A 12,904-nucleotide genomic window follows, 5' to 3' on the forward strand; every position below is an offset into this window, starting at 1 on the left:
ATGGGTTTCAAATCAGTGCGAGATTACAAAAATATAATTTGCGGCTGAAGCGCTTAATTATCCCTTTTGAGATGATTATATTTAATCCTGTTATTCTTAGTTATTTGGGTTTTATGACTTGGAGATATCAAATATTAACTGTGAAGCAGTAAACCTCTCACTGAGGATATGATGCAATTAAAATTTTAAACAGATTGCAGTCATTTTGTTTAACTGTATAATTTAAAGTGCCTCAGCGATATTAACAAATATCTGGCAATTGTGTGAAACTGTATTCAGTAGGATGAACTTTATTGTAAAGCAGGCATAATGTATATTATATCTACAATTGCCTATTTGCATGGTTATTTAAGGTGCCAACAAAGAAATGGGAGTACATTACAAACATAACATTTGATTAATTTACTAATATCCTTTCTAAATGTATTAACGCTCCTGCAGAAATAAACCCACATTCCTACTTGGCTGTTTTTATCTACTGTTTGTTTATAATTTTTACAAAGCGCCCCATATGTTGCATTCCTGTTGCTTCAGAGTTGTTCTATTCACAGATCTATTGTGTTGTGGTAAGAATTGAATCGGACCTCCCACCAGATCCTAGGGTGCCATGTGATGGCTTCTTAAGAAAAGGGATAATAACTTGCTATTAGAGGTTTGATTAGGCTCCCATGTAGGAAGAAGAATTCTTCCATCATTATGGTGAAACATTTTCTTAAAAACACAGTTTCACTGGTAGGCAACATTTTTTTAATTTAGTGGCTCTTTTCTAGTCCTTGATCAGGCTCATTAGTGTGAAGCAGGTTGGAATCGAGTGGAACACAGCTGTAACAGAGGACAGTGCTGGGTTATTGTTGATTGAACAATAAGTCTTTAAGATAGTTAAATAATTCTTTGCTTATTCTTCTGAGTCTGTTTTAGTCTCTTCTCAGGAGACTTTTAAATAGCTAAGGGTGTTAAGTTGTGGACCTCAATGATCCAATTGGTTTAATAGTGCCTTTGCTCTTTTCCCTGCATGGTTGTAGCTTCACAATAGATCAGAACTAGTCCATTGATGAGGTATTTTTTTCACCATTAGCCTATGGAGTTAGTGTTTGCCGCGTTTCAAGGATGTTAAGTTCTGCTCATTCAGTGTGATGACAGCTGTGTTTTCTGTTTTTTTTTATTATGTTGTACTCCAACTATAATACCAAGTACATTAGTGATGTGTGAATAGAGCACCACCATGCTTTTATCTTATTCTTAAATCGGGACTATGGCAATGGCTATTTTGAATAAAACATTTATCTTGGGACAGCAAGGGACAACTTTTATCTTGCTGCATTTTGCCACGTTGGAATTGTGGGAATTTGTTTAATAGTTATGGGTGTATTTTTATTTTTATTGCTTCTGAGAACTTGTGCCCATATGCAGGTTGTCGTTTTAAATCTCATGCTGATCGAAAATTGAAGGGATTGTATTAGACTCATAAATTAATTGTTCTAATGTGAAGCCGTGCACAGACATTTGAAAGTTCACTTCCACAGCGGAGATTTTATTACTGAAGTCCTCAGACTGCCTTAGCTAATGCCTTTTGTTTAAACTTGGCTGGGTGTTGATCGTGGCACAAAGGAAGATTAGTTGTTATTAGACGGAATTTATTGTTTTGGTATGTCAAATAATAGTTGTTTTTTTTATCTGATGGGAAACCTGGCAGGTGTATACTGTGTGTGGGAAGACTGCTAGCCTGCCTATCCAGGATCTCTTGTTAACGATGGTTAAGGAAGTGAATACATATTTAGAATAAAGTATGGGAACAAGTCACCCTTTAAGGGATTATAGTTTTATGATCAATTTTATCCTCATTTGGTCTAGCAAGGAATTCACTGCGAATAAATTAGCAATCATAATGCCTGACAGCCTTGTAGTGCTTATGCTGCAAGAGACTAACAAGCATTGGCATAGCCAATAGGTCTCGCATTTGGGACCTTATATGTGTTTAGTTATCCAGCACAATATCCTTGGTGCAACAACATCAAGTGTTGCATGGCTAAACACTTATAATGTCCCAAAGGCGAGACCTATTGGCTATGTCAAAATACTTTTGTTTTCAAATATATGTTCCATTTTTATATGACAACAGCTGTACTTTTCGAATTACTTTTAATATATATTAATTTACCAACAAATGCATTAAAAAAATTACATGCTCGCCAAGCTGGGCCAGCCCTATTGGCTTTGCCTATGCTTGCTTAATATTGTCAGGGGAACTGTTTTGATGGCAAGTCATTTAAAAGCCGTGTATCAGTTCATTTAAATGCCGTGTAACGTAATACAAAATGCTGTCTGCAACAAAGAATGCGAAAAAAACACACGAAATAAAGCTTCAGAATGACTCATTTTTGCCTCCCTTAGTCAGAACGCTTTGGATCTGGTAGTTGTGTGCTTACCTCTGAAGCCGCTATGACTGCTTCAAAAGCAGTTCTGAGAGTCTGCAGATAATGCACCATTTGAATTCTCATGCTTACAAGAAATGGGCTTTGTCATTCTTTCCACATGTCACTTGTGTTTTTGTGCATTGTGGTGCTTGCAGTGGTCAATGAAAGAGGACAAGTGGGCATACAGGACTGGCATTTTGCTTCCCTCCCCTGTACACCTCACCTTCATCAATACTCGGTGAATGTCTCCAAGCTGTTCTTATGAACGCATTGCATTTCAGTTTGCCCTTTACTTCTTGTGCTTGTGACACATACAGATCCTATGTGATCTCCAGCTGTGCTCAAGGTGTTTTACTAATATTGCACCACGTGCCACTGTGAGGAGCCACAATGTCCGGCGTCAGAAGGACATGGTCAGCAGCCCTGGGAATTGTATTTTTATTCCCAGTCCTTCCACCATCAACGTGGAACCACTGTGCACCAGTAAAAGATCTAGTGTTATTCTGGAGAGCAGGATGTTATGGATAGTCCGTACTCCTGTAGCCCTGGGTCCTCCGTGGCTGTCGACTTTTGCGACAGGTTGACTTCTTTCCTATATATTGCAGAGGGGCATAGAGAGTGACTACGTGTCTCACTTTTGTTAGTGCCAGGTTATCAGATCCAGCTCCTTATTCTAATGATCATACAGAAAGAGGTTCATGAACTTCCAAACACCTAGTCTTATTTCCAGGTTGTTGGCCACCATGATAGTTCACTATAACCAAATTGGTGGGGCACAGCCATGTAGAGTAATAAAGTCGAGCAGGCTCCTTTTCCCGTAACACCCAAAGATCTTTGCCAAAGTTACTTTTAGGCCTGGCGGCTATTGTTCATCGCTAAAAACACAGTTGATGGGCAGAATGCAGAACAATATCTTACATTTCTCCCCAGTACAAAGATCTAGGCCTAAATCCATCGGTTTTTTGCACTTCACGCCACCCTAGGTCAGACACTGGCTAAATGCAAATCAGCCTGGACCCTGTGCCTAATGGGAACAGTCCTGCCCGAACTACCAAGCCATGTCTTTCCTAGAGCGGAATCCAGCATCCAAGGACCGGTTTCTGGCTATCAGTCTTCTTCAGCCTGGATAGCTTGACTCCAGTGATGTGGAGAGCCTGGGACTCACGTCTGAGCATGCCCAGCCCACTCGGGGGAAAAATTGCAAAAAACACAGTTGATGGACAGAATGCAGAACAATGTCTTACATTCACCCAAGTACAAAGATCTGGGCCTAAATCCATTGTTTTTTTGCACTCCACACCACCCTAGGTCAGACACTGGCTATATGCAAATCAGCCTTGACCCTGTGCCTCATGGGAACAGTCCAGCCCGAACTACCAAGCCATGTCTTTCCTAGACCGGAATCAAGCTATTGTTCATCTTCCACTTTTGTGCCCTACTAAAAGACCTAAGGAATATATCCAGGTGGAAGGGTTATTTCACTTTTAGATTTGCTAGGGTTACAGTAGAACTACATGTGAATGCATGAGCTCTTACTTAACAGAACATGGACATTGGAATACTAAAAAAGTATCTGCTATCAAGGTTGCAAGCATCCCTGTTTTGCATTTATGGGTATGTTAGGGCTCTTAGGCTAGAGTATTTACATTGCTGTGGAGCTGGATAAATGTTACTAAAGATTTGAGGAGGAGATACAAATGGCTTGAAAACTAGGAGCCCGATAGAATGTGGTGTTAGTATAGGGGAGCGTTGCGATCTCTATTTTGGTATTTTCTCGCCTTGCAGAAAGCATGACCCTCCAATAATCGTCTTTTTTTTTTATGTGAAGAACCTCACCCTGAAAAACCTGGGTCTTATTTATGGCATGCTTTACCCGGCGAGGTTCGAAGTAGATGTGGACGGCAGATTCCGCATCTTTCGGTCACTGGCAGAGGCGCAGGAGTTTTGTCAAGTTTATAAGAAAAACCACAACAAAGCGACGACCACCCCACGTGCCACCTCCCCCTCTTCAAAGTGGGTCGGAGAACAGCACAGAGCTCTCTCTAATCCCGGGACTGGTTGATCATATATTGCATGGGATCCGGAACTCCCGGGCCACCGACCTTCCCGCCGTGTTTAATCCTCCGGGCGGACTGCACGGACCCCACCCGTTTACCTCTCGACGGTTTCACACCCTCTTGAACTTCTTTTCAAAGTTCTTTTCAACTTTCCCTTACGGTACTTGTTGGCTATCGGTCTCGCGCCCGTATTTCGCCTTAGATGGAGTTTACCACCCGCTTTGGGCTGCATTCCCAAGCAACCCGACTCCGAGAAGACCCGATCCTGGCGCGCCGGGAGCCGCTACCGGCCTAACACCGTCCGCTGGGTGAGCCTCGATCAGAAGGACTTGGGCCCCCTGAGCGACGCCGGGGAGTCTGTTTTCTGTACGCCACATTTCCCGCGCCGCCGCCGGGCGGGGATTCGGCGCTGGGCTCTTCCCTCTTCACTCGCCGTTACTGGGGGAATCCTGGTTAGTTTCTTTTCCTCCGCTTAGTAATATGCTTAAATTCAGCGGGTCGCCACGTCTGATCTGAGGTCGTAGTCGGAAGAATGACGCCGGAGCGTCAAAAGGGGGCTGCCGTGGAGAGGCCAGGCCCCTGCCGGAGCAGGGGCCTGGCAGTACCCGGCAGCGCGCGCCCTCTTTCCCCGGATCGCATCCGGAAGGGCTTTGCCCTCTCCGGGAAGCCGGCCGCGGAGGTGGGCGCCCGAGGCGCGTGCGCGCGGGCAGCCGGTGGGACACCACAGACAGCCTCGCGCGGCACGAAGCCAGGCGCCCCGGGACGGGCCAGGGGCAGAGCGGTCGCCAGGCCCCTTCTCGGGGCCAGGCGCGCCGGCGGCGTACCTCCGCAGCAGGACCCGGCAAGGGACCCTGCCACGGGCGATCGGGGGGTCTGAACTTGTGGGGGGACGAAGGGATAGCGGAGCTAACCCTGCGACGGCCCCAGCCGCGTCCCGGGAAAGCCCCGGGGCGATTGACGATCGAGCGACCCTCAGACAGGCGTAGCCCCGGGAGGAACCCGGGGCCGCAAGGTGCGTTCAAAGTGTCTATGATCAATGTGTCCTGTAATTCACACTAATTCTCGCAGCTAGCTGCGTTCATCGACGCGCGAGCCAAGTGATCCACCGCCAAGAGTCACAGGCAACTTTTCGAAAACGTTCGCCCACCTGCGGGTGCAGGAGAGGCGGGAGGAAGGAGACACCATCCGTCCGCTGCCCGCGCGGCAAGACGGCCCCGGTGCCCCGTTCGAGGCTTCCCCTCTGGGAGTCAGACTGCACAATTGGGAGAATGACCATACCTCATGGAAGTCTGCCATATCAAACTCTGAGAAAAACGACCATAGAACTCTGAGAAAAACGACCATCGGCAAGGGGCCCGAGAGGCAGAAGCGTCCCCGGGCCCCTGGCGAGCGGGCCCCGGGACGCCTTCCCCCCCCCCTCTCAGCATGGCCGGACCTCACGGAGGTCTGTGCCTGATCAAACTCTGAGAAAAAGGACCATCAACAAGGGGCTGAGAGGCAGGAGCGTCCCCGGGCCCCTGGGGGCCCCTGGCAGGCGGGCCCCGGGACACCATCCCCCTCAAACTCGGAGAAAAAGGACCATCGGCAAGGGGCTGAGAGGCAGGAGTGTCCCCAGGACCCTGGATGCCCCGGCGGGCAGGCCCCAGGGCTGCCTTCCCCTGATTCAGAATCTCTGGAGGTCTGACTGACCCTCTCCCTAGTAATCGGGAGGAACATTACCCCCCTTTCTTTTAATCCGTGCACCCGAGGGGACATAGGGGACCCAAGGCACGAACGAGCCCTACCTCCTGGAGCCCTGGCTGGGAGGCGAATGGCACCTCATCGGGACTTCCAGGGAGGTTCGGTCATCTGGTCGCCCCATAGGAAAGCATTGCGGTTGACCAGATGGCCGAGGGGATCAGACGACCAGATGTCCGGGCACGAAAGAGGAGCCGTCTGGACACCCTGTGCCCCAACGAAGGAGTCAGCGGGCTCCGCGGCATGGCCAACCGGAGGCCCAGAGCCCCAGCTGGGCCCCAGCCATGGAGGCTCCCAGGGGGCCCCGACAGGCCCTCCGACCCGGGGCCCCCAGGCACTTTGACAAGCAGGGGAGGCCTGCCCGGGCACAACGGAACCCCGACCGGGCCCTTGGCAGTGCAGCAGGCCGGGGGACAGGGCCCAGGGCCTGAGCACCCGACTCTGGGCCCACCGTGGCCCCTGGATCCAGCCAGGGCTGCCGGACACCGTCCCGGGCACCCTGCAACGTGGCAGGACCCAGGACAGAGCCCCGGGTGGGGAGGCCACAGTCCCCGGGGCCCCCCCTCAGGGGCCCCGGACGGAGCTCCTGAACCCGGTCAAGCACGGGGAGGCTCCCCGGGCACCACGGAACCCCGTCCCTGGCTTTTGGCAGTGCGGCAGGCCGGGGACAGGGCCAAGGGCCCTAGCACCCGACCCGGGGCCCGACGAGGCCACTGGACCCAGCCATGGCTCCCAGGGCCCGGAGGCGCAGGGGAAGCATTCCCCGGGTCCTCTGCACCCCGTCCCAGGCACCCTGCCACACGGCAGTCCCAGGGATGGACCCAGGTCTGGGGCGGCATCCGACAGGCCCTCCGACCCGGGGCCCCCTGGCACTTTGACAAGCAGGGGAGGCCTGCCCGGGCACAACGGAACCCTGACCCGGGACCTTGGCAGTGCAGCAGGTTGGGGGACAGGGCCCAGGGCCTGAGCACCCGACTCGGGCCCGCCGTGGCCCCTGGATCCAGCCGGGGCTCCCAGGCCTGGAGGCGCAGGGGAAGCCTTCCCCGGGCCTGCCGGACACCGTCCCGGGCACCCTGCCACGCGGCAGGACCCAGGACAGAGCCCCGGGTGGGGAGGCCACAGTCCCCGGGGCCCCCCTCATGGGCCCCGGACGGAGCTCCTGAACCCGGTCAAGCACGGGGAGGCTCCCCGGGCACCACGGAACCCCGTCCAGGGCTTTTGGCAGTGCGGCAGGCCGGGGGACAGGGCTAAGGGCCCTAGTACCCGACCCGGGGCCCGACGGGGCCACTGGACCCAGCCGTGGCTCCCAGGGCCCGGAGGCGCAGGGGAAGCCTTCCCCGGGTCCTCTGCAACCTGTCCCAGGCACCCTGCCACGCAGCAGTCCCAGGGACGGACCCAGGTCTGGGGCGGCATCCTGGCCCACCTAGCTGCCGGCTGATGACTTCTAGGCCGCTAAGGGTCCCAGACGACCTTGTCCCTAGTAATCCGGAGGAAGGCTACCCCTCTTTCTGGGAACAAGTGCGCACCGCAAGGCTCGGGGGACCCTAGGCGTGAACGTGCCCGACCTCCTGGAGCCCTGGCTGGGATGTGGGAGGCGAATGGCACCTCATCGGGACTTCCAGGGAAACCCGTCCATCTGGTCGCCCCATAAGAAAGCATTGGGCGCGACCAGATGGCTGGGACCGAAATGACACCAGTCTGCCTGCCCCGAGCCTCCGCGGGAGGGCTCCCGTCTGCCCTTCCAGGGCTTTGGGGCTGCAGGGCTGCAGGGCTCCAGCGCTCGGGGGCTGCAGGGCTCCGGGACTCGGGGCTCGGGGGTTCGGGGGCTGGAGGACTCTAGGGCTCCAGGGCTCCAGGGCTCTAGGACTCCGGGGCTCGGGGGCTGCAGGGCTCCAGGACACCAAGGCTCGGGGGCTGCGGGGCTAAGGGGTTGCAGGGCCCAGGACCCATGGAGCCCTTCCCGGGTACTTTCCCACGCTGTGGGCCGGAGGAGGGAGCCACGGACGCCTGGGAGGTGTTGCCCTGTACCACAGCCCATCTGGATCCCGGCAGGGAACCGCCAGCCGGGGAGGGGTCGCAAAGTACCTTGTCCCTAGTAATCCGGAGGAAGGCTACCCCTCTTTCTGGGAACAAGTGCGCACCGCACCGCACGGCTCATGAGACCCTAGGCGCGAACGTGCCCGACCTCCTGGAGCCCTGGCTGGGATCCGGGAGGTGAATGGCACCTCATCGGGACTTCCAGGGAAACCCGGCCATCTGGTCGCCCCATAGGAAAGCATGACGGGCGACCAGATGGCCGGGACCGAAATGATGCCAATCTGCCTGCCCCGAGCCTCTGCGGGAGGGCTCCGGGGCTTCCGGACTCCAGGGTTGCAGGGCCCAGGACCCATGGAGCCCTTCCCGGGTACTTTCCCACGCCGCGGGCCGGAGGAGGGAGCCCCAGATGCCTGGGAGGTGTTGCCCGGGAACACAGCCCATCTGGTCCCTGGCAGGGAACCGCCCTCCTGGGAGGGTGTCCGGGCATACCCTTGCCCCTAGTAATCCGGAGGAAAATTACCCCCCTTTCTTGTAATCCGTGCACTCAAGGTGACAGAGGGGACCCAGGGCGCAAACGTGCCCTACCTCCTGGAGCCCTGTTTGCGATCCGGGAGGCGAATGGCACCTCATCGGGACTTCCAGGGAAGCCCGGCCATCTGGTCGCCCTATAGGAAAGCATTGGTCGCGACCAGATGGTCGAGGCGAGAGGGGCGACCAGATGGCCGGAACCGAAATGACGCCAATCTGCCGGCCCGAGCCTCTGCGGGAGGGCTCCAGGCATGCAGGGCTCGGGCCTCCGGGCATGCAGGGCTCGGGGGCTCCGGGCATGCAGGGCTCGGGGGCTCCGGGGGTCCAGGGCTGCAGCGCTCGGGCTGCAGGGCTCCGGGTTTCAGGGCTCCCGGGCTCCAACCAGGCTGCGGAGATCAGGGAGTCTGCCCAGGCACGAGGAACCCCTGTCCAGGGCACACGTACCCCCAGGACGCGCCCCTGTTTTCCGCAATTTCTTTTCCAAAATTTTGCGTAGTGGCACTACGCTCAGCCCTAGTGACCGCTGTGCCTCATACAGGCCTATCTCCTTACTGAACGCTGAACCTAAGATTCTCGCTAAGGTTCTTGCCAACCGCCTCCTCACTGTTATTTGTGACCTGATCCATCCGGATCAATCTGGTTTTATCCCGCACCGGAACACTGCTCTAAACTTGCGTCGCCTTCATGGCGTTCTCGCGAGGGCGGAGCTTCTGTCCGAACCAGCCATCTTGGCTTCATTGGACGCCACGATGGCCTTTGACACGATAGAGTGGCCGTACCTTTGGGCCACTCTTGAAAAGTTTGGCTTCGGAGCGGGATTCATCAGTTGGGTGAGGATTTTATATGCAGATCCGCTGGCTCAGGTGGTTGTTAATGGTAGGGTCTCCCAGTCCTTCGCTCTTGGGAGGGGTACTAGACAGGGGTGTCCGCTGTCCCCCCTGCTCTTTGCTCTTGCCCTGGAGCCGCTCACGGCCTGGCTCCGATGGGAACCCTCGATAAAGGGCATTCAGTGGACCCCTGACTTTGAGGGCCGGGTTTCGTTGTATGCCGACGACATTCTTCTGTATCTCACTTCCCCTCGCAAGTCCCTCAATGTCCTCTTTGACGTTCTAACTTCTTTTGGCAAAAACTCCGGTTTGATTATCAATTGGTCTAAATCGTGTGTTTGTCATCTCTGGTGGTGTTCCTCCCTTGCCGACTAGGTTCCCCATTCAAATATCTCACACTGGCTTCAAGTACCTGGGGGTTTACATATCGGTGGACTCGGCTGCCCGCTACGAGCATAATTTCCTTCCTCCTCTCCGGCGCTTGAAGCTTGACGTGGCCCGTTGGCGTAGACTGCCGCTGTCCCCAGTTGGTCGAGCGGCGCGGTTTAAAATGATGTCCCTACCCCGATTTCTCTATGCACTTCAGAACTCTTTTGATATTATTCCTGCAAGCTATTTTCGGGAGGTGGAGGGATTACAGAGGAGACTTGTTTGGGACGGTCGAGCACGCATCTCTCTCTCAAAACTAACCCTCCCCTGGTATGACTGGGGCATCGCACTCCCGGACATCAGGAGGTATTATTGGGGCTCCCAGTTGTCCGCCATTAACCATGCTACATATGCACCCGGTCCGAATCCAGCGTATGCTATGGATAAATACCTTTTGCCCGGTGGTGACTTTAACAGAGGACTCTACTCTCGGACGGCGGGGAGGAACCTCACGGGACCCACTAAAATTGCAGTACGTGTATGGAAGGATGCTAATGTGGCTATGGGGTGGAATGATCGACGGATGCAAGCGACCCCTTTGTTTGCTTCGGAACGATTGGGATGCCTCTGGACGACGAAAGGTTTTGAGAACTGGGACACAATTGGAATTAGTAGAGTGGGTGATCTTTGGGTGAAAGGTGCTGTTAAATCGTTTGCGTAGCTTCAGAGTGAGTATGAGTTGAGTGAGCGGGAGTTCTTCAGATATGTACAGGTGCATCATGCTCTACTGTCGGTCTTCAAGGCCGGTACCATGGTCCCCGAATCTTCCCCGCTTGAGGACCGTATACTTGATGGTCATCTGCCCGATAGTACGATTTCCTTGGTCTATAAAAAGTTGATCAACAATCGGGCAGATCTCCTTGTGCGTCTCAGGGAGACCTGGACTGGAGACGGGTTGGAATTGGACGACGAAGACTGGCAGTCTGCACTATCCTCCCCGAAAGAGGTCGCCATTCCGGCCCATCTCCGCCTCATCCAGCTCAAAATTCTTCACCACGTGTATGTGACGGGTCCTCGTTTGGTTGCTATGGGTTTTTCGTCGGATGGGTTGTGTAGGCGCGGAGTGCCACTTTCCTTCACATCCTTTGGGAGTGCCGTGATGTCGCGGCGTATTGGCACCGCGTGCATGCAGTGATGGAGTGTGTCACTGGGGTCGCTCTGTTGCCTGAGGCTCGAAGATGTTTGTTGAATGTGTGGGAGCCGACTGACTACAACGTTGCCCAGACCCGGTGGGCGGCACTTGGGAAGATGATTGCCAAAAGGGATATTGCACAGCTTTGGGGTTCCCAACGGCCTCCAACCGTGTCGGTATGGAAGGAGAACATGGATTGGTGCATGTTCAGGGAGAAGACGGTATATTTGGCTAGGGGCAAGCCTAGGGCATGGAGTACATTTGTTCTTTCGTTCTTTCTTTGTTCCTTTATAAAATGTAAAACAAAATTTGTATCCTGCATACCTCCTGTGTTGCCGAAAGTGTATCCTGTACCTCTGCTGGACCTATCTGGGTCAGCCGATTCCTTTTGCGCTACGTATTAAATTGACAAACACTAGCGGCCGGCCCCTGTGGTTGTAGGCCCATATCTGTAATCATTTAGAACCCCAATAGCTCTAGCTCTGGCAAATGCAAGACCTATTGCATTGCAAATACTTGTTCTCTTTGTGATACCTACTGCAAAGATGAGGATGAAGAGACATCTTAAAATGCTCCTTATATTGGAGCCCTTATGAGCTGCTTCTCCAGTTAAGACATACCCCCACTAAAGAGATCTCGGGAGTAAAAGTTTGTTGTGAAGAGGGAACAGTCAAGCTGGTCTTTTCAGGCTGAGGGCCGCACTAGTCTGTGGGTGAATGGACCAGAACTTCCGTTATTTATGCTTTTTCCTCTTTTTCTCCTTCCCTTCTTAGATTTCTTTTTCCACTCCCTCTGTCCTGTTTGTCCTTACAAGTCTGTTATACCGTAACATAAGTCATGAAAAAAGGGGAATTGCATTGTCCATTATGGTGAAGTACCCATCCCAGACTGGATTGGTACATTCTTCATATCATTGTAGAACTGAAAATTTAAGTTCTTAAACCCTGGTGATTAAATTCGTAGTGCCATTTTTAGAACAGTAACCTTTACCCTCAAGTGCTCGAACATGTAATCTCAAAGCACAAACTATTGAATTGAACTCAGACGTCAGGTGCCATCACTCATTTTCTCACTTTATGAAAATGATTTGTTTTAATTTCGAAACAATAACAGTGCATTCTCCTATATTTTAACAAAGTAATTCAATCTAGGTAGCCATCTTTGTCGGTGGGACGGAAACAGTCCTAGATTATGACATAACACCAGTTTAAGAATTCCAGTAATAACTCCCACTGGAATGAGCATTTACAGACAGATGCATTGTAAAAAATTCGATCTAATTGCAATCCTATAAACTTAAAAGAAACTTTATTAGACTGAATAGAAACTAGTGCACTCAAAAATGTGAAGCTATGTGCAAGCAGTCTGTACCTGTCGCATCCATCATGGACCCTGCCCGGCATGTATCTAAAACACTGCACCGTTCCATCGTATTATAAAGTCCTGGCACATTTTTTACACTGTGCGCTGCATCTGGTGTTTCTACATTTTGATCCCTCTGCTTGTATTGTGTACGCACTCTGTTTCTTTCAGTTGTTTTTGGTCTGGCATGTGTTTTCACATCTGATCGGATTTGTCAATGTCCCATATAAACTGTATTCGTCAGAAATTCTGAATCCGTTGCTAATAGCATATTCCAGGTTGCTGCTCTTGGTTTTTCTTGTGGTGCACTGGGCCTATACTCTTACCTGCTTAGTTTCTCTTTTGTCTGTTCCCTTCAGGTAAAAAGAAAGCTGTCTATTT

General features: G+C 52.5%; 1 protein-coding gene and 1 non-coding gene across 3 annotated transcripts in view; one reads left to right on the forward strand and one right to left on the reverse strand.

The window, feature by feature from the left end:
- HBS1L (HBS1 like translational GTPase) overlaps positions 1-12,904 on the forward strand; it is a 640,556-nt gene that overhangs the window by 385,328 nt on the left and 242,324 nt on the right. The window lies entirely within an intron of this gene.
- Positions 5,438-5,588, reverse strand: LOC147708829 (5.8S ribosomal RNA). The gene has a single exon (XR_015296970.1). It is a non-coding gene; the product is annotated as a 5.8S ribosomal RNA (ribosomal RNA).

The sequence above is a fragment of the Lissotriton vulgaris genome, chromosome 6 (assembly GCF_964263255.1).
Source record: "Lissotriton vulgaris chromosome 6, aLisVul1.2, whole genome shotgun sequence".
In the NCBI taxonomy this organism is placed as follows: Eukaryota; Metazoa; Chordata; class Amphibia; order Caudata; family Salamandridae; genus Lissotriton; species Lissotriton vulgaris.